We start from the raw sequence: 20,733 nt of genomic DNA on the forward strand, positions 1-20,733 counted from the left end.
TGTTTAACAGCATCTGTGTCCTCCGCCTACTATATGCCAGTAGCACAACCCTTTTACCCTTAATTCTGACAATTAAAACTATCTCTAGACATTGCTAAATTTTTCTCTGGAGGGCAAAATTACCCCTAGTTGCAAACTGTATCTATCTAGCTATATGGCAAAAACAAATATTTGTGTCTGGTGAAAAAAACAATGATTACAAAAGAAGTCATACAGTTGAATATAGCCCCACTGAAGCTTTTTTTTTTTTTTTTTTAATTAAAGTTCTTCTAAATCTTCTGTAATTAAGAGAAATGCCTAAAATTTTCAATAAAATTAGAGAATTATTTAGAAAACATTTGAGGTCTTGACCAAAATTCTTTAGAAGACTATGGATACTGGTGACTTACAGACAGGACCAGCTATGTCACCTTCCTTTCACATTCTCCTCATTTGGCAGAGATGCCTCCAATGCAGAAAGTTTAAGAAAAGTACAGAAGGGCACCTGGGTGGTCAGATGGTTAAGCATCAGACTCTTGATTTCAGCTCAGGTCATGATCTTGCAGTTTGTGAGATCAAACTCTGAGTCAGGCTCTGTACTGACAGTGAGGAGCCTGCTTGGGATTCTCTCTCCTTCTCTCTCTCTCTCTGTTCCTCCCCCTCCTTGCGCACATGTGCTGTCTCTAAATAAATAAATAAATAACTACTATATAAAAAAGAAAAGTACAGGAAAAGGACACATAAGAGGAAAAAAATCAAAGGCAGGGCTATTTATTTTAGGTATAAGGACTTTAATACAGGAAAAGAGAGGTTTACACAACACTTTGCAAGTGACCAATGAAGTCAGTCAGAAGCATTAAAGAAGGTGGTTCTCAAGAGCAATCTGGAAACCCCCTAAAACTACAGAAAATGTTTAGTCCACTGAGGATAAACATTCCTTCTTCTGTTATGAAGAATTTCAATTTAATAAACTTGCCACTTTTGACTGCTGTTTGCCTATGCTGCTGTCTTCGGGCTCATCTTGTTTATAAGATTATCAACACCTACCTCTGCAGGGTTGCCAGTTTGAGTGTATTTATATGGGTGTAAATACCTTGCTACTCATTCTTAAAAATCTATCAAAATATCTCTTCCTCAGACCTACTTGTTACCAAATTTTCAGTTACATCACTTACATGTCTCTTATTGTAAGAGTTAATTTTTGTGCATCTATTTGGCTAGGCCATAGTACCCAGATATTTGGAAAAACATTATTTTGGATATTTCTGTGAGGGAGTTTTTTTGGATAAGATTAACATTAAATAGGTTAAATGTGATTTTGAGGGAAGTAGTTCCCTTTGTAACAAGGGTGGGCCTTATCCAATGAATTGAAGGCCTTTAAAGAACAAAAACTGACCTTCTCTCAATTTTGAAAAATTAACTCTTTCTGGGAATCCAACCTGTCCACTCTCCCTACATATGTTGGACTTGCCAACTTTCATAATCTAGTGAGCCAATTCCTTAAATAAATCTCTCTCTTTCTCTCCATATATGTATCTGTGTGTTTCACATACACACACACCCATTTTATTAGTTCTTTTTTTCTAGAGAACCCTGAATAATATAGTTACCACCTAGAAAATGAACCAGTATAAATCTGTACTTCTAGTCATTTTGTCTTAAAGGCAAATTTAACGTAAACACCAGATTATTTGTCAGATATCTGCACACAGAAAAGATTTCTCTTCTCCATTATCCTTCAGGGACATCATGAGTGGGGCTGTAATGTTACAACTATTCTCTTTCTTGTGGTCCCACCATATTAGGCAGAACTACATTTGAGTAAGTCCTTGGTTGGATATGTTACACATATCTTCTCTTTATTCTCTTATTGTTATCTATTAATGAACACAATTCTTTGATTTAAAAATAGTGGAAGTGTGAGGAAGTGGAGCAAATCCCTCAAAAGAAGTGTAAAACTGGACACAATTAAAAAAAAATCAGTGCACTAGAAATCAACCAAAGGTGACAAGAAGTTGAGAAGCAATTACATATGAAAACTGCTGGTGAGATGTTTGTGGCTTTCTTGTCTTGATGATTTCTCAGTTTGCTCCCTTACTCCCAGCTCGGGTTCAGAAACATGCCCTCTTTCTGGCTGGAGGGGATAGACTCATTTCAGTGTGTCTGATAGAGCAGCTAAAACATTATTTTGGAAGGGCCATAGAAAGTGAGTTAATAAATTCTCTATATATCTCTGGCTAACTAGTAACTGGATATAGGGTGGAGACCCCAGATAACACAGAGAAAATTGGAAGCTTGAGGAAATTTGCAAACTTGTTGAACTATTGAATGTGACCCTTAACCCACAATCAACTCAGAGGATGTATGTTGGAAGCCTTATTGGCATTAATGTTTTGCATAATCACTGCCGAAATTACTGACTGGTAAACAATATAGACACAGGAGAGACAGCTAGGAGGGCTAGTCTTAAACAAATAAACAAAAAACAGAGTAAGGATCTGTAGTTTTACATTATTGGGGAAGATATTTCATATTTGAAATCCAGGCAAGATAATTATTTACTAAAACCAGTAATATTTAAAAGAACAAAACACAATCCAGAGATTTCATAAAACAAGTGTTTGCACCTGTACCAATTCTGTGCCATGATTTACTAGAAATCTTAGGTGGTATGGTAAGGCAAAAAAGGAAAAGACAGGTTGGAAAGGAGAAATAAAACTTTATTTGCAGGTGATATAATTATGAAAGTCGATACTACTAAGGCATCTACAAAATAGCTACTAGAATTTTAGATGATTTTAAGATCATGTATATTTATAAAAATACAGATTGATATACAAAATATCAATTGTCTTTATTATAAACAAAAAAATCTAAAGACAAATTTTTAAATGTTCTATTTATAATAGCATAAAAGAACTTAGAAATAAAAATTTGACACACGAAACACAAAATCTATACACTGAAAACTACAAAGTAGTATGAGTGATATTGTTCAGAAGAATGCAAGAAAAATATCAGAAACTTTAAATATTAATTACCTACAGAGAGTTGTCAGGGATGGATGGAAATAGTGGAGAAACAAGAATGAGATAACAGACGTGAGAAGGTGGAGACACTTCTTGGAGTTTCTTCTTTATATCTCTGGTTGTTACAACCATGGTATTGTGTCATATATCCCAAAGTAAATAATGAAAATTAACCAGTTTATGGAGGAAGCCCAAATGGGATGAACTCTGTAACACACAAGTCAATCTTGTAACTGAATAACATCATTATATTCAAAGGGTTGGGGAGGAAAAAGTGATGTTGGAAAATATTTTTACTGTATATTGTAAAGTCAGAGGAAAATGAACCCAAAACAATATGTACTGTAGTTAGTAAATATGATGCTCACAGGGATATGAGCATACCTGAAACCAGTTTATGTGTATACTATGATTAAATTATTTTTTAAAATTTTTTAATGTGTTTATTTATTTTTGAGACAGAGAGAGACAGAGCATGAGCAGGGGAGGGGCAGAGAGAGAGGGAGACACAGAATCTGAAGCAGGCTTCAGGCTCCGAGCTGTCAGCACAGGGGCTCGAACTCACGGACTGTGAGATCATGACCTGAGCCGAAGTCGGGTGCTTAACCGACTGAGCCACCCAGGCGCCCCAACTATGATTAAATTATTAAGAAAATGTATTATGGCTAATGAGAGCCAGTTTTCCCATTTCCAGGGAACAAGTGGAAAGATGGAAGAGTAGAATAAACCTTGTGGAGTTACATTGGTATTGTCAGTACTGGTATGAATACAGGTTTGTCTATTTTTTAATATATAAATATTACTTACCAAGATAAAATAGATGTATAAATATGTGTTAGCATACATACATTTATGCCCTAGTTTTACCTGCTGAGACTAAATGCAGTGATACCTCAGAAGCAATAAATAAATGTAGGACCCTGGTTGTATTTGTTAACACCATAATCCTGTTAAGTGCCATGATTCTTTGAAGAAATACTTAGTTTCAGTTCTAGGGCAGGGCAAGTCCACCATGAACCTGAAACATCTTATGGGGCCAGCAAGTAAGAAAGTGCTCAGAAATGATGGGGGCATGTTGAAAAGATACAGGAATCAACCTGGAAGTTTCCAGTGGTCGAAGATGGAATAATAGGATCAAAAAATTAATAATTATAATATTAGATTCTTATAAGATAAACACCACTTAGTTATCCTTATATAAATAAAAAAATGGGGAAGAATCTCTTTTCCCTAAAGTAAACTCTTAATTATTAAATATGGAAGTAATGAGGTTAATAAGAAAATCACCATAAAGAAAACCCTGCAGTAATATGTTACAGGCAAGATGGATGGATGTTAAAATTAATTGGAAGAAGTGTGATGAGAAATGGAATATTCACATAGCCTTAAAGTATCTCCCTGAAAGGTACTTGTTAAAGGCAAACATGTACAACTTTATAGTGAATAAATTCAGGCAGACACTATTCACACCAATTGATCAAGGTGGGAAGATGTACTGACACTATACTCATAGGATGCCATGAGAAGAGCACAGCTCCATTTCTGTGGCATTGCTGCCAATATGCATAACCCTATCCGAACTGTGAGAAAAACTGCAGGCCATCGTAAACTGAACACCCAGACACTCCAAAACTCTTCATTGAAAAGAATATTTTTTCTGTATTGATTACCTTTATTCTGTTGAAAATCAGTTGACCACAGATGTGTGTGGATATATTTCTGGACCCTCTTCTACTCCTTTGATGTAAATGTCTGTCCATATCCATACCATATTGTTTTGCCTATTGTAGATTTTAAAGTCTTGAAATTAGTTTAAGTACTCAATATTTGCTCTTTATTTTCAAAATTTTATTAGCTGCTCTCAGTCCTTTGGATTTCCATGTAAATTGTAGAATCAGCTGGCCAGTCTCCACAGAATATTCAGATAAAAATATGATTGTATTGAAAATATAGAGCAATTTAAAGAGTAAATGTCTATTTTTTAAATTAATTTTTTAAAAAAAATTTACAGAGACATAGCATGAGTGGAGGATAGGCAGAGAGATAGAGAGGGACAGAAGATATGAAGCGGGCTCTGTGCTGACAACAGAGAGCCTGATGGGGGGCTGGAACTCACAAACCCTGAGATCATGACCTAAGCCTAAGAAGTCAGAGGCTTAACCATCTGAGGCACCCAGGTGCCCCAAGAGTAAATGTCTTTAAAGTATTGTCTTTCAATACAGGAAAGATAGCTCATGTATTTTTTTCTTTTTTTTAGGTTTTCAATTCCTCGTCACAATAATTTGCTATTTTCAGCGTGCAGGTCTTAAAAATATTGTGTTAATGTATTGACAAGTATATCATGGTTGAGGTTGCTATAAATTGCATTTTTAAATTTAAGATTGTTTGCAACTAGTATATAGGAATTAAATTGATTAGTATATTGGCTGTAATTTTGGCATCTATGGTATGATTACTTAATAATTTAGTAGCTTTTCTGAATGACACTGGGATGACGATTGAATCTTTTTCTGAGATTTATAGCTACAGTGGTGGCTAAAATGCAGCAGAAAACCCTAAGTCCAGTAGACTTTTGTCTTATGTAATACAGCGTTGCGCTTTTATTCTAGTAGACGAAGGTATAACGCTTCTTCGCCAACAGCCTCGTTCTCCATCACTTTTAACTAATGAAGTGTCTTCAAAATTAAAACTCCTAGCATGCTTTGCCAACAGATTTCTTCTTGTTTCTGCCAAAAAGAGTGGTGTTTATTAGAAATAATATGCCTTTATAATGTGTAACTCAGTGTGTTACCAATGATGAAAATGAGGGTTGAAGCAGCAGTGCATCTGTCTACCTTAAACAGTGGCATCATCCTGAAAGGGAGATGGCTGTTACTTTTCTATTTCATGCAGACCAAGCATGGAGCCTTCATTTTGACCTAAAAATTGGGCATGCCATAAGGAAGGTATTGATATATTTCTCAATTTCCAACTCAGCCCCACGGTGTTGATAATTATAATTACTGGAAACGCCTTCCAAATTCTGAAAGGATATTTTATTAGAAATTTAGTTTTCCATTGTGTTGTGAGTTTTGTTTATTTATTTATTTGTTGTTAACTGTCAGGTGGTAGAGCTTCATCAAGAAAGTTAATTTCTAGTTTAGATATGTATGTGGTGCCTGTTATAATGCAAGTTACTCAGCCTCAACTAGAACCTGAAGGTAAAGGTAAAAGTAAGGCAAAGAGTTTATCAGGGTGAGGGAAACATATGTACAAAGTCAAAATTTTAAGTAAAATTTTCTGTCTACTAATTAGTTCTCTTGCTGTATTCTATGTATCTTTGTTGTATCTCTTAAAAGAACTTTTATAAAAAAAAGATAAATAAGCAAATAGAATGAAATTATAGTGTGTATATATATATATATGTATATATATATACATATATATACATATATATATATATATAATCCTTTAGAATAAAATACTAATCATTTTTATTTTATTAGAATTTTGGCTCATAAATTTTCATATAAAATATTAAATAATGGCTTACTGGTCAATGTGTATAAAATATAAGGTACTTAAAAAAAGCTATAAAATAGAAACACGTAATATTATTACTGGTATATAATAGTTCCATTTTTTATGGATTAAACATGTTCTTATATACTCATCTGGAAACCTGAGCAGTATAATATGTTTTTAGGAAGAAAGTATTAATTGTTTTTAACCTACCAACAGAGCATGCAAGTAGCACTTTTCCCTGTGATAGATCCACTGGTATTAAGAAAATATAAATGTCTTTGCTCTTGTTATGTTGGTTCTGAGATGAGGAGAGAGTCTTGTCTTAGTAATTCTTAACCTGCAAAGATACACTGATAAGGTCAGTATGCATTTCTTAGAGACCTCTCCAGAGGTTGTATAAAAGTTTGTCATTTTGTCATTAAAACCAAAACATCAGAATATGCGAAGCATCTTGATCACTGTTTCCTCTGAAATGATTAACTGTCTGAATAAACAGCTTAAACGTTGGGTTTAAACCATCCTGCTGAGGTCCACAGTTCACCTGATGGCCTCTATTCCAAAGCATGGCCATGTACTAAAAGGGTCATTGCTACCATCTGAACTGTGTCTCCTACCCGTCTAACCCTGCAAAAAGCCCCGTGAGGTAGTGGTATTCTTATTTTATAGGATATAGAGGATGTGATACAGGGAGGTTCATGACTAACCCTGGTGTCTATCAATCTCAGATAAGAACCTTCTTAGTGGGGATCTAGTGTCTACACCTGTAACCTCTGCCCTTCATTGTCTCTATTAGCATGATATGAAGTTTCTCAAGGGTCTTCTCATGTTTTCAATCCTGTATCAGTAAAAGAAAATACATTTTTCCAAGAAGCTTATTATTTTCAACTCACATTCTAGGCTACTTTCAAGGATAATAAACTTATATTGAAGCGTTACAAGTTTCCACTGATAGTTTTAGGTGTGACGGGCCTTAGAGAACTCACAGAGATACATTATCGGCATGTTGATAAAGAGTTTTTTGTTTGTTTTTTAGTAAAAACATTGTAAGTTTTAAAGAGAGTCTTAACATTTTTCAACAAGAGAAGTTCAGTGTTAGAACATAAAATCTGAATCAAATTATAATTCATCTATTTTTCTTCCTTTTCCTAATAGTTAAGAAATAACTAGTGTTTTTTAAAATGGGGAGAATTTGTTCTTTTTTTTTCTTGTTCTCACTTATTAAGAAACACTCTGGCAGAGTGCTCTAGAAGTCTTATATCTCATAATCTTTTGATAATTAAATCCCAGATGGAATATTCTTTGCTAGATGTCTTATTTAACAAAATTGCTGTACTCCTCTGTTCTTGCTTTTTATGGCATCTGTTTTTCCAAAATGGATAATAAGCTTCTGTGCTTATCTTTGTAGCTTGATGAGAAATTATCTGAAGAAAATTTTAAATGAAATATATTTAACAGACATATTTGCTAATATTGGCTTTCATTGAGTTTCACACACCTGACTTATTAATGTCCTATATATTTGTAGACAGCTGCAGAGTGCCACTGCTACTCAAAAGCTTTTTACATCGATCTACACCAATTTCCCCAAGTGAATGGTGAAATTTGGTAGCAAAAAAGAGGGAATATCTTATTTACTCCTTTCTATTAATTTTTAAAGATCAACTCAATGTGTCACTAGTAGGTGCAAGATTTTATGCTAAAAAAATTCATGTTTGATAATTAGTTAATTATGTGTACTCAATAGTAAGTTTAGTACAAGGCAAAATATGATACATGTATATTTATCTCAAATAGTTGTAAGTTGTGAGTGTGCATTTAATAAGAAAGTGATAAAAATTTAAGGAAATGATACCATGCCAGGCTGGGGGTGGAGGTGGCTCTTGGAAAAAAGGTATGAATCCATTTAATTAAAAGAAAATGTTTTAAAAAAGAAAAAATATTTTCACATCCAGGCATTTCTTGGAACTTGGAAGAAAATGACAAATGAGTCACAGTCTTTATCTAAAGAAATTGTTAACTTACTGGGGGAAAAAACAGACATAAACAGAAAAATACAATTCAGTGTGCTAATTTCTAGTTTAGAGATGTCTGTGGTAAGCTATCACAAGGTTGAGGTACCAAATATTGATTACAACCTGAAGGGTGAATAGAAGTTAAAGGTAAGAGTGAGTCAGAAAGTATTGTAGGATGAGGGATTACATATACAAAAACCAAAATGTGAAAGAAAACATATATTCAGCTAGCTGAAATAAGATAGATAGTATTTCAGGGCATGAAGTATAAGATTTGAGTGGGAAGAAATGAGGCTGGTGAGGTAGAATATAAATAATTATGTCAGAAATGCCAAGGAGTGTATGCTTTCTTCTAAGAACAGATGATTCTGACAACTAGAGAGTGACATGATTAAATTTGTACTTTAGCAAAATCACTGAAAAGTCCAAAGTAAAAGAGGGAAGGATAAAGTCTATTTTGATAATTCAGGCTCATGAAGAAAGGGATCAGAAATCAAATGGCATTAGGTTTCATAACAAAACTATTAAAATATAGAAGAAAATAAGGGAATTCCATTAAATTTCTGGGAAAATTACATATCAAGCTAAAATTTCACTTACGGTTTTTGGGTAGGAACATGGTATTTCAAAAGTGGAATACTTGAAAAATTACCCTTCATGTATAGGGAAGCTACCATAGAATGTGATCCAAAAATGAGAGATAATAATAGTAAGACAGGAAGGAAGAGGGGAAGAGAAGAGAAGAGAGAGGAGTGGAAGAAAGAAGACAGACATAATATCTAGGAAAAGGAGAGATGATAAAGAGAGAAGTAAAGAGATTCCTACTCTTAACGGTGAAGAGAAGGTACAAAATGAGAGAAAGGCAAGTCATACAATTGGAGTAGGAAGGTAGAGTGTTCCTCAAGATTGCTCTAAGGAGAAAAAAAGCAATGGATCAATTACCTTCTGTGCCTGACCATGTTAGGTGAGTCCTGTGATTATTGATTGGTATTTGAGTAAAACAAAGAAAACAAAACAAAACAAAAAAACTAAGTTAAAGTTGAAGCAGTTGGTAACTTCAGAGAAAAGATGATGGACAAGAAGGAAAATGAAATTGTGTTATATGATATAAGTTGTTATTGAATAACATGTACTGGTAAAATAATTAAAATATTAAAATTTGATTTAACCATAAATATTAACCTAACATGAGGAGGAGAACAGAGGGGTCATGTGTTTTGGGGAAAAGGAGACAATGATATAAAAGAACCAAATTTCCTTCTTTTATATTTAGAAGATATTAGATACTGTATAATATTAGAAAACCAAGTAGTATTTATTATGTAGCGTTAAGAACTAAATAACAGGAGAAACATCCAGACAATGCAAAGTGGTTGACTATAGATAGTGTACTTCGCAGGTTGAAGGAGTGGGGTAAGGTATCGATGATTTTTAAATTTTAGGACTTTTTGAACTATGTATTTCAATGATAAAAATGAAAAATCAACAAATTTTAAAGTAAAGAACAGACGGGCTTACATTGTAACTGTCATTCTGAAAGACGTAGCAGTGAAGGATCAGAAATGGAGAAAAATAGCTTGAAATGATTACAAGTTACTTTTAAATATATTTAGGATTTGAATATCAGGGCATAAGTGGAGACAGAGGGAAAGGAAACAATTGTGTTGGAAATAATAAGATAGAAGAGAGAATCCTATTTGATTGAACACCTCCCCTAGAAAGCATTTAAGACTGTAATATGCATACTCTTAATCAGTTCTCTTTGTTTTCTTCAACTATTGTTTAATAGCAGTAAAGAAAAATCTGCCACCCTCTTTTTTCTTTTTTTCCATTCCACTTTGTAAATAATAACCTAAAGCATGCCATTGAGTTTAAATGTAGTACTAGTCTATATCTGCAAAAGATAAGTTACTTGTTGAAGTGAAAATAGTTATAAGATCCCGGAGTATCATTTGATGTGTGTAAAAGATTTAGAAGACAAATCTAAATGCAGTGTGTAGGGTGAATATGAAAGAGAAAAGTAGTTCAAAGAGATTGTTCTGACTCCTGGGGAGAAGGCTCTCACTGAAATCATTTGAGGAGGAAACACTTGGGAGAAACTAAGGAGGACAGATAATGCCTGCATATTATTGGAGAAAGATAAAAGATTGTAGGTGAAGAGAGAACTTTTCCAAGGGAAAGTTTATGCTCTCTTTTACCCTAAATTCTTGGATCTTTAGTGTTCCTGAAAAGGCTTCATATTTTGGTTATAAGAAAGAGGGTTCCCTTGAAGTTCAGCTTTTCAATTTTCCTGCAGAATCTCTTCATTTTGTGATACTCAGAAAGACTGGATGTTTTGTATATCCTTTCTCTTATCACTTACCTTGAGGAAACCATCTTTTACCCTCTTTTTTTTTATCCAGAAGTACTAAAAGAATCTGCCATTGTGTGTCTCGTGATTTCCTTCTTTCAAAGTAAAACTCACTGTCCCCAATATCATTGTCAGACAAAGAAAATTGCTGTACTTTTAAGTCTAAATAAACCTCACGTATTTTCTTCAGAATCTTCACTGCTAATTAATCTATTAGCTATTTTTCAGAAGCCCACACTGCATATTCGAACAAAACTTTTACTACTTCCTATTACCTACGTGTTAAGTTAAACTTTGTCTTGTTTTCTCTCAGGAGATTCCTATTGGATTAACCAGAGCAGGTCATGTTTGCATGTTTCCCTAGGGTGCAGGAAAATGACTTGCAAAACAGAGGATTGTTGACACCAACAGATGTGGGTTTCCATCATGACCTTTCTGGCTTCAGTTGTCATTTATTTTCTGTGAGGATATAATATTACCTGTCCCAAATGAGTATTGTGAAGACTGTGTTCTTCCTAAAGGCTCATATGTAGTCTCTTTTTATTTTTATTATTTTTGTTCCTGCACCTATCATGAGACCTCACTCCTACTAGGTAACTCAACAAATGACTTTTCCCTTTAACTGAGTGATCATGCTTGTGATATATACGTGTGTTGTCTGGCACAAGTTGGAGGTTCTATAAAAAATATGCTCTCCTTTCATTCGAGAATTATCTATGAAAAGGCTAATGGCTAGTTTACTCTGGTTTACTTCTAAAAATTATATTACCCTTTGTGGCCAAGCCTGAGAAACCCTTTAGATTTTATTCTTTGTATGAAGGAGTAAAAATAAGGATTTACAAGCATTGTCCTAGGTTGTTTAAAAACGCTATAATGCTGTTTGTAAACTGGAGATTATCTCAATTATGAACAAGTAACAAGGGATATATTCTTTTCTCTTGACTTTTTATGTTGTATACATATAAAATGATATTGCACTGAGAGGATATTCAAAGTCATGGTTTTGAAGATCTGTGAAAGGAAACCAGTCTCCCTTCCAGTGTCCAAACTCATGCCAATGCAGAATTAGATAATAGGAATGAAGGAAAAGGTTTGTGCAAACTTGAGAAATCTCAAATATTAGCCTTTGAAGGGTATGTTGTTGTAACCCTGAAGTATGATATGCTAAGCTAGAAGCAAGCAAAGGCCAAGAGACACGGTGGAGAATATGGCATATTTGTAAGGTTCGGTAGGGTTGTCTCTGAGGACAAATGAAAAGCATAACATAAAGATGAGAAATATGGATACAACTTATTTTAAGCATTTTGAATACTTGCAGTGTTCCAGGTGCTATGCTGATTATTAGACAAAAAGGCAATCATTAATTCAATGAGCTTACATTTAATTGGGGGACAATGCATTATAATCAGTGCTTCTGTAAATAATATGTTTTAAAATAAGTTGTATTTGAGGAACTTAGTCCTAAAGAATGAAATACAATTTCACTGGGTAACAAGAATCCCTGGAAGGAAGAGCAATTGCAACTATGTGGAGGCTACAAAAGACAAAGCAAGAAATATAAGCAGCGCTCAGGTGACAAGTAACCCCAGATGCCATTCAGAGGAGTTTGGATTTCAATTTATTGAAAATAGGATCATGGAAAAATTATTATGTTCTTTTTCCTTTTGGAACTAACACTGACAGAAAGGTTGTGTGTGGATTTGAGTGTGGTAATTCTGGAGTCATGAAGATAAACTACTCTGCTTTAGTGTTATTAATCAATTCCTTTGTCAAACACTTATTGAATGTCACAGACTTTGAGTCTGGAGTTCTCTCATGTCCAGCAAGAGAGAGGACACAGAATTGAATGCGAGAGAGGCTAGTGTCTGGGAGGAGAGCAGAGTCCCAATAAGGGTCCTTGCTCCATATTTATTAAGATCAGAAGGCTTACAAACATGATGGACATGCAGAAAGAGACAATGTCACAGTGACCATTAATTCAAGTGTATGAGAGAAAGGGGGTTTTGAAGATATGCAGTGTTAGGTGTTTGGGTCAATACAAAATCCTGGCACCGAACTGATGGCTGTTTATGGCAGGTGTGAGGCACTATGTCTGTTTATCTTAACTTGCCTAGGGGCTAAGACAGACAAAGCATGCTACCACAAGGTCAACAAGGCACTTCCGTTTTGCTAATTAGCTCTGGGCAATTTCACCCTGCTGCACCTGTCTTTAGCCCTGTTTACCTGTTTACCTATTCTCGCTCTGTTCAGCTGTTTACCTATTCTTGGATGCTTTGTCCTGTGGCCACTTTCTGCTCAAAGCCTTGTTAACCCATTGGTGCAAGCACAGGGAATTCCTACACTTATTCCCCACATTTGATTGCTTACATTATGCCAGCCATCAGATAAGCTGAATTTCTTTTTTAAAAAGGCCTTTAGTAAAGGCAGTTACAGTGGGTCACAGAGCTGCTGAATATTTAGAAGGTTGAATTAATAAGACTCCATCATCACTTGTGTATGAGGTTTTGTAGGAGGAAGGTCAAATTTTCAGAGGTCTGAGATTGACTAGTTAGGATGGTGGTAGTGGTCATTGTGAGATCTAGAAGATGTCACCTGAAATCTTAGGTTAGTTCAGAGAAAGAGGACACTGGTACATTCTGAGTAGATAAGCAGAGATATACAGGTAAAGAACACAACCAGGAAATTCAGTCAGAAAAATATAGGTCTCAGTTTTCAGTCTGGGATCAGTCCTAATCGAGCCAGAAGTCCTACTATGTGATAAAAGAAGTACTTTAACATTCAGTCTAGGATAAAGGGCCATTTAGAGATCAGAGCAGAGAGTAGGTTAAGAAAGAGCATGTTTGAATCCAGGTGCCACAGGACCACCATATGGTAGAACACAGCTTTCTCTTTAAGCATCCTTTCTTAACAAAATGGATAAGAGCTGATGTGTTTAGGGTGTGTGTGTGTGTGTGTGTGTGTGTGTGTGTGTGTGTGATGATTACAGCACAGACAAAAGGCTAAACCATCTAAAGTGTTCTTGTCATTTTTATACCAGATGTCCACAGTGGTGTAGTGCTCAGAGCAATGCTCAGAAGATTAAAAGAAAAAATTCTGGCCAGGGCATTCCTTCACTGTGCACAATGAGCCTTAGTTCCCAGCTGTCTGCTGTTCCATTAATCCCTGTCATGGGATGTAGGTTACAGTTTCCAGTGCTAACCATCTGTTTGTGTTCATATTGTGTGGAGAATTTGGAAAATGCAGAGGATGACTTTCTTTACCTTTGAGGCCAGAAGAATGTTCTGTATGACCTTCTTGTATGAAAAGATCGAAAGATTTAAAAATGTGTGTGAATGAGGTAGCCACATATATAGATTGCATCTGTGACCAAGGGATATTTATGGGGAAGTTTATGGAGTTTAGTTTTTCATTTTCTCTCTCCTTCCATCTTCCCTCCCTGCCTTCCTTCCTTACCTACTTCCTTCCTCCTTTCCTTACTTTTTAACCAAGAAATATATTTTTCCTATGAGTTAGCATAATATTAAGGATATCAGGAAAAATGTTTCCTGGCCTCAGAAGTTCTCAGACTTGTGGAAAAATGGCATGTGTATTCCACAGAAGAAACTTATATAATGAGACTTGTGTAATTATATATAATGAGGCTTAGATAATGTAATGCCAGTGGCATGAATGATTGTTCCTAAGGAAATAAGAGAACACTTCACAAAATAACTTTTAACCTAGATTCTTTAGTAGTGTTTTTCACACTTAGAAGGGAGAGAAAAACATTCTAGGCAGTGAACAACAGCAAGAGAAGTTCAAAAATGTATGATGTTTTCAAAAAAAGTGTGCTTGTTTTGTGGTGCTGGAACATAGGGTGTTGGAATATGATTTGACATATGAGGGGATGTTATAGATTATCTCTAGATTGTGGATGAATTTATCATGCAGAGTTGTTGATATTTCATACTGTAAAGAATAAGGAGGATACAGATTATTTTACGGAAGGATGGACGTGATCCAATTCTGTGTATATGATTCTATGTCCTATTTTTTTCCCTGAAACCTGGTATTTAGATTTGGTGGCAAATGCAAACAGCATGGCCAGGAGTGTACAACAAGGTAATAAAAGGGAGAGGATTGACTGGGAAGCTATTTCTTAAGTAGAATGGCCAGGAATGGAAGGACATAGGATATGAGAGAAGGATATTTTAGGTATTTATGAAGATATCATCACTTGTGTGTTCTTTCGAGACTTAATTTACTGTCTACTAAGTCCCCAAACTATAAGACACTAAGGGTAAAATGCTGAATAAGAAATAGTACTACTCTATTAACCAAGCAACTTGGAAAGCCTTGATAAATTATAAATGCAACCACAAAAGGCGATTCCTAATTAATTCAATGCTTCTACTACTCTCATATACACCATTAGACCTTATGTCTAATTTCAGATGTGGCTGCAGGGGATAGTTTTTAAGTATCTCACTTCAAGCATATGCCACTTGTAACTTCACCTTTTCTGCTGATATTTCTCATATGGTACAGAAACATGCAGAAGTCCTCTTATCAGATATGCATGAGTGAAGGTGAGGAAAATCTAGAATAAGTGGTAGAACACGGAGATGATGAATATTAAAGCCTTAGGGCCAGTTGCAGCTAGATTATTTCACGAATCCTTCATTACTAAGTCTTTTGAAGAGACTGTGACATGCCTTTCTCCTGCACTTTTGTTTTGTACATGTATGCTTGAGTTAACACCTCTGGAGGAAAGTCTTAAGAGAGAAGAAGCTGTGGAGGACAAATACTTGTCAAAGGCAATCCTTAGGTTGATAATTCTATGAAGCATCTTACTCTCTGAAGCTGTCAAACAGAAATTAAGCATCAGTTGGCTTCAGAGTTAACTTCAATAAATCACTCTCATATAGCTTTTCATTCTTTATCTTATTTTTTTTTTCCTTTATTTATTCTCAGGCTCTGCTTTGATATGGATCCCTAAAAACACCAAATACAGGGGCGTCTGGGTGGCTCAGTCGGTTAAGCGGCCAACTTCAGCTCAGGTCATGATCTCACACTCCGTGAGTTCGAGCCCTGTGTCGGGCTCTGTGCTGACAGCTCAGAGCCTGGAGCCTGTTTCAGATTCTGTGCCTCCTTCTCTCTCTGACCCTCCCCCATTCATGCTCTGTCTGTCTCTGTCTCAAAAATAAATAAACATTAAAAAAATTAAAAAAAGAAACAAAACACCAAATACAAAAAGCAATATTTATGTTGGACTCCAAAATCCTACAAAGGCTATAGACAATATTGGAGAGAGGGGATTTTATAAGCAATATAAGCTAATACTGAGTATATGCAGTTGCTAATTGTTTTGGTGCCCAGGGCAGACTGCTCAGATGGATTTATCTCTGGACACATTCCAACTTAGAATATTTATGCTTCCAGTTTAACTCTATTCTTAATATCATAAAAATTTTCTCTGCTACAAATAAAGATTCTACACTTAAACTATTTAAATGGCTTCCATTTGTAAGTCATTTTTTTATGACTTTAGACTATATTTCCAACTTGTACTGGAAAAAGCAGTTTTGTGGTCAAAAAGGTGACATTGACAGTAAGTTTTTTCCCACCTTGAATTACATGACCACAACTTTATAGATAATTTTCCAGATATGGACATTCCTTTGGAACTTTTCAAGAAGTATGAGTATCAAAAAGTATTGAGATATATATCTCCACATATTTAGCGTCCTTGATAAGCCTATAGCATCAAGAGTAAACAAATGAATAAAACATAGTATAGTGAAATTCAGAATGCAAATATGAAAGCTACTCAGCAAATTTTAATATATTGGATGGCATTTGTTTGCTTTTTCTTTCTGAGTATTTCAGAGATTAGAAGAAGAAAAGAAAATTGATACTTTCACACATTTTCTGTTATTGAAGAAAATAATAGTATTACAGACCATGAAAAATGATTTTCATATGGATGATTTTTATAGTGATACTTGATAAGATTTGAGAGCTTAATGCTGAGTTATAACACAGCAAATTCCACGGAAAATGCATTGAATTATGAGACTATAAATGGACCATATTTAGCAGGCAAGGCAATCATCATATCCACATTATTTTCATACCGTGCATATTCCATCATGCTTTGGAAGCCACACTTAAAATGCAGAGCAGAAATGAGATACAATATTTGGAAGCAGTAAAAGAACTTTATACAATTTAGTCATTAGATTTCTGATCCTATTTAAAGGAACATGACTGTATTTTATACCAATAATTATTACTTCCAGTAGAATTTACAGTACTAAAATCTATGCCAATGGTAGGGTCAAAATTCTGTCATTTCAAATAGAATCAAAATCTAAGAAAGCATTAAATATATATATATATATATATATATATATATATATTTGGTATGAAAATATTACAGTTTCTTTTATTACATAAAGGAGGATTTTATTTTATTTTTTTTCAATATATGAAGTTCATTGTCAAATTGGTTTCCATACAACACCCATTGCTCAACCCAAAAGGTGCCCTCAATACCCACCACCCATCCTCCCTCCCTCCCACCCACCCCACATCAACCCTCAGTTTGTTCTCAGTTTTTAAGAGTCTCTTATGCTTTGGCTCTCTTCCACTCTATTGTCTTTTTTCTTTCCTTCCCTTCCCCCATGGGTTTCTGTTAAGTTTCTCAGGATCCACATAAGAGTGAAAACATATGGTATCTGTCTTTCTCTGTATGGCTTATTTCACTTAGCCTCACACTCTCCAGTTCCATCCACGTTGCTACAAAGGGCCATATTTCATTCTTTCTCATTGCCACGTAGTGCTCCATTGTGTACATAAACCACAATTTTTTTATCCATTCATCAGTTGATGGACATTTAGGCTCTTTCTATAATTTGGCTATTGTTGAGAGTGCTGCCATAAACATTGGAGTACAAGTGCCCCTATGCATCAGTACTCCTGTATCCCTTGGGTAAATTCCTAGCAGTGCTATTGCTGGGTCATAAGGTAGGTCTATGTTTAATTTTTTGAGGAACCTCCACACTGTTTTCCAGAGTGGCTGCACCAATTTGCATTCCCACCAACAGTGCAAGAGGGTTCCCGTTTCTCCACATCCTCTCCAGCATCTATAGTCTCCTGATTTGTTCATTTTGGCCACTCTGACTGGCGTGAGGTGATATCTGAGTGTGGTTTTGATTTGTATTTCCCTGATGAGGAGCGACGTTGAGCATCTTTTCATGTGCCTGTTGGCCATCCGGATGTCTTCTTCAGAGAAGTGTCTATTCATGTTTTCTGCCCATTTCTTCACTGGGTTATTTGTTTTTCGGGTGTGGAGTTTGGTGAGCTCTTTATAGATTTTGGATACTAGCCCTTTGTCCGATATGTCATTTGCAAATATCTTTTCCCATTCTGTTGATTGCCTTTTAGTTTTGTTGGTTGTTTCCTTTGCTGTGCAGAAACTTTTTACCTTCATAAGGTCCCAGTAGTTCATTTTTGCTTTTAATTCCCTTGCCTTTGGGGATGTGCCGAGTAAGAGATTGCTACGGCTGAGGTCAGAGAGGTCTTTTCCTGCTTTCTCCTCTAGGGTTTTGATGGTTTCCTGTCTCACATTCAGGTCCTTTATCCATTTTGAGTTTATTTTTGTGAATGGTGTGAGAAAGTGGTCTAGTTTCAACCTTCTGCATGTTGCTGTCCAGTTCTCCCAGCGCCATTTGTTAAAGAGACAGTCTTTTTTCCATTGGATGTTCTTTCCTGCTTTGTCAAAGATGAGTTGGCCATACGTTTGTGGGTCTAGTTCTGGGGTTTCTATTCTATTCCATTGGTCTATGTGTCTGTTTTTGTGCCAATACCATGCTGTCTTGATGATGACAGCTTTGTAGTAGAGGCTAAAGTCTGGGATTGTGATGCCTCCTGCTTTGGTCTTCTTCTTCAAAATTATTTTGGCTATTCAGGGCCTTTTGTGGTTCCATATGAATTTTAGGATTGTTTGTTCTGGTTTCAAGAAGAATGCTGGTGCAATTTTGATTGGGATTGCATTGAATGTGTAGATAGCTTTGGGTAGTATTGACATTTTGACAATATTTATTCTTCCAATCCATGAGCACGGAATGTTTTTCCATTTCTTTATATCTTCTTCAATTTCCTTCATAAGCTTTCTATAGTTTCAGCATACAGATCTTTTACATCTTTGGCTAGATTTATTCCTAGGTATTTTATGCTTCTTGGTGTAATTGTGAATAAGATCAGTTTCTTTATTTGTCTTTCTGTTGCTTCATTATTAATGTATAAGAATGCAACTGATTTCTGTACATTGATTTTGTATCCTGCAACTTTGCTAAATCCATGTATCAGTTCTAGCAGACTTCTGGTGGAGTCTGTCGGATTTTCCATGTATAATATTGGGTCATCTGCAAAAAGTGAAAGCTTACCATCATCTTTGCCAATGTTGATGCCTTTGATTTCCTTTTGTTGTCTGATTGCTGATGCTAGCACTTCCAACACTATGTTAAACAACAGCGGTGAGAGTGGACATCCCTGTCGTGTTCCTGATCTCAGGGAAAAAGCTCTCAGTTTTTCCCCATTGAGGATGATGTTGGCTGTGGGCTTTTCATAAATGGCTTTCATGATCTTTAAGTTTGTTCCTTCTATCCCGACTTTCTCGAGGGTTTTTATTAACAAAGGTTGCTGAATTCTGTCAAAGACCTTTTCTGCATCGATTGACAGGATCATATGCTTCTTTTCTTTTATTAATGTGATGTATCACATTGATTGATTTGCGAACGTTGAACCAGCCCTGCATCCCAGGAATGAATCCCACTTGATCATGGTGAATAATTCTTTTTATATGCTGTTGAATTCGATTTGCTAGTATCTTCCTGAGAATTTTTGCATCCATATTCATCAGGGATATTGGCCTGTAGTTCTTTTTTTTTACTGGGTCTCTATCTGGTTTAGGAATCAAAGTAATACTGTCTTCATAGAAGGAGTCTGGAAGTTGTCCTTCCCTTTCTATTTTTTGGAATAGCTTGAGAAGGATAGGTATTATCTCTGGTTTAAACGTCTGGTAGAACTCCCCTGGGAAGCCATCTGGTCCTGGACTCTTATTTGTTGGGAGATTTTTGATGACCGATTCAATTTATTCACTGGTTATGTGTCTGTTCAAGCTTTCTATTTCCTCCTGATTGAGTTTTGGAAGCATGTGGGTGTTTAGAAATTTGTCCATTTCTTCCAGGTTGTCCAGTTTGTTGGCATATAATTTCTCATAGTATTCTCTGATAATTGCTTGTATCTCTGAGGGATTGGTTGTAATAATGCCATTTTCATTCATGATTTTATCTATTTGGGTCATTTCCCTTTTCTTTTTGAGAAGCCTGGCTAGAAGTTTATCAATTTTGTTTATTTTTTCAAAAAAGCAACTCTTGCTTTCGTTGATCTGCTCTACAGTTTTTTTTAGATTCTGTAATGTTTATTTCTGCTCTGATCTTTATGATTTCTCTTCTTCTGCTGGGTTTAGGCTGCCTTTGCTGTTCTGCTTCTATTTCCTTTAGGTGTGCTGTTAGATTTTGTATTTGGGATTTTTCTTGTTTCTTGAGATAGGCCTGGATTGCAATGTGTTTTCCTCTCAGGACTGCCTTTGCTGCATCCCAAAGCCTTTGGATTTTTGTATTTTCATTTTCGTTTGTTTTCATATATTTTTTAATTTCTTCTCTAATTGCCTGGTTGACCCACTCATTCTTTAGTAGGGTGTTCTTTAACCTCCATGCTTTTGGAAGTTTTCCAGACTTTTTCCTGTGGTTGACTTCAAGCTTCATAGCATTGTGGTCTGAAAGTATGCATGGTATAATTTCAATTCTTGTAA

The sequence above is a fragment of the Panthera onca genome, chromosome B1, assembly GCF_046562875.1.
Source record: "Panthera onca isolate mPanOnc1 chromosome B1, mPanOnc1 haplotype 2, whole genome shotgun sequence".
Taxonomy (NCBI): Eukaryota; Metazoa; Chordata; class Mammalia; order Carnivora; family Felidae; genus Panthera; species Panthera onca.